The following is a 2500-nucleotide window of genomic DNA, read 5'->3' as shown; positions in this document are numbered from 1 at the left end:
ATAACTACATACAAAAATAGATTAAGCTTGTCGTTATGTATTTATTCTTTTTCTTTTCTTCTTTTCTTTGATTCAATCATTTGACTGCGGCCATGCTGGAGCACTGCCTTGGCGTGTTTTTGTCGAACAATTCGGCCCCAGGAGTTATCCTTTAAGCCCACTACTTATTCTACCGGTCCCTTTGCCGAACCGCTAAGTTACAGGGACGCAAACACACCAACAACGGTTGTCAAACGATGAAGGCGACAAACGCAGGCACACAGACATATGCACATACATACATGCAGACAAACATATATATATGTATGTATATATATACGACAGATTTCTTTTAGTTTCCGTCTACCAAATCCACTAACAGGGTTTTGGTCGGTCCAAGGATTTAGTAGAAGACACTTGCCCAGGGTGCTACGCATTCGATCTGAACCCGGAACCATGTGTTTGGGAAGTAAGCTTCTTATCACACAGCCATACATGGCCCTATTCCGTATTTTTTATTGCAATAAAATTACCGTATTTATTCGTGTATAAGACGCACTATTACGTCCTCGTAACTTAGTGACTTGGCGGTTCGACCAAACAAACCTTTAAAAATAGTATGTACTGGAGTTGTGCTGTCCGGCTAAACCAGTGCCAGTGCCCCAGCATAGCCGCAGGCTAATGACAGTAGCAAGTGAGAGAGATTAATGAGAGAAGAGAGGTGAGGGTAATTAATGAAGAGTTCGTTAAGCGAGGCACTGGAGTAATCCAAAAACCCAGCTTTGAACCTTCTTTGAGAAACGGGCCACATGAGACATGACTGAACTGCATGCGGAGCTGCACGACTGAACAAGAAAAGCTGAAGGTAAATACAAGGTAGGCGGGCAGGCGTGCCATTCAGACAGTCCTGCGGCCCGTGTGTGCTCATCACTGTCGTAGACACATGCCAAGATCGTTGTGTTGGTAGAACAGCTGTATGCTCATCGCCGACAACGACGGATCATCTCTAATCATATGGTGTTTTTTTTGGAATAGCGGCTGATATAGTTGTTCTTCATGTGTGGGGCAATGACGAAGTTTTTGTTGTTGTTGCTGGTGGTGGTGATGGTGTAGGTGGTGGTGGTGGTTGTGGTGGTGGTGGTTGTGGTGGTGTAGGTGTAGGTGGTGACGGGATTGATGACAGAGAACTTGCGCTGTTTATATAAACCTATGCCAACCTTACTGTATTTATATAGTGGCATTTTATATGTGGGCAAACATACCACTGCTACTGCTGTTGCTGATATTACTACTACTACTACTACTACTACTACTACTACTGATAGAGGTGGTGGTGGTAGTAATGGTCGTGCAGATATGGGTATATGTTATAACCAGCCCACGCACTTGTGTATGCGTGCGAGCGTATCTGTGTGTATGTGTATTAATATATATATATATATATATAATATATATATATAATATAGAGAGAGAGGGAGAGAGAGAGAGATAGAGAGAGAGAGGGAGGGGAGAGAGAGAGAAGAGATAGATAGATAGATAGATAAATAGATAGATAGATAGATAGATAGATAGATAGATAGATAGATAGATAGATAGGTGCTTTTTGAAAATTTATCGATAAAAATAGTTCAAAATGAAAGTGAGACTAATCGTTGGGTGGCGCAAGTCTGTGGGTGGTTGATGTTTGGGGTTAGGAAGAGAGACGGATCTTTGGGGCCTACTGATAAACTTGACCCCGAAGAATTTGAGAAAGTTATATTGTATAAAATCATTACTTCTTCCACTGTTATTGGTCATAAAGTTTCTGCGAGTTGAGTATAGATTACTTAGTCGGGAGAGACAAAGAAAGAAAGAGAGGAGAGAGAGAGAAAGAGAGAGAGAGAAAGAGAGAGAGAGAGAGAGAGAGAGAGAGAGAGAGAGAGATGAAAGAGAGACGGAAAAAGAAGAGGAAGTAGAGAGAAAGAGTGAAAGGATACATTTATACATACATACACACACTCACACACACACAACACGCACACACGCACACACACACACACACACACACACACACACGTACACACACACAAACACACATATACTTTATTAATAAAGCTGCAAAGACATCACAAAAAACTGTTACTCAGAGTTTCACGTTCCCGTTCGTCGAAAAACTGTCCGACGAAAGGGTACGTGAAACTCTGAGTATCAGCTTTTGTGATGTTTTTGCGGTTTTAATAATAAAGCATATTACTCTGTCTCCGGTATTTGAGTACTGTTTTTTCCACTTTGTGTCACATTTATGTGCTTACTCTGGTATGTATGTATGTATGTATGTATGTATGTATGTATGTATGTATGTATATATATATATATATATATATATATATATATAGTGAGAATTCAAAAAAAAAAAGTCGAAGACAGGTAGTGTAGACAACAAACAGATGTATTTGTATAACGCTCGGGAAGTGAAAAAGTCTTTAACGTTTCGAGCCTAAGCTCTTCCACAGAAAGAAACAAGGAGAGAAATAAAAAATGT

The sequence above is a fragment of the Octopus sinensis genome, linkage group LG8 (assembly GCF_006345805.1).
Source record: "Octopus sinensis linkage group LG8, ASM634580v1, whole genome shotgun sequence".
NCBI lineage: Eukaryota > Metazoa > Mollusca > Cephalopoda > Octopoda > Octopodidae > Octopus > Octopus sinensis.
Note: the sequence above shows the minus strand (reverse complement) of the source record.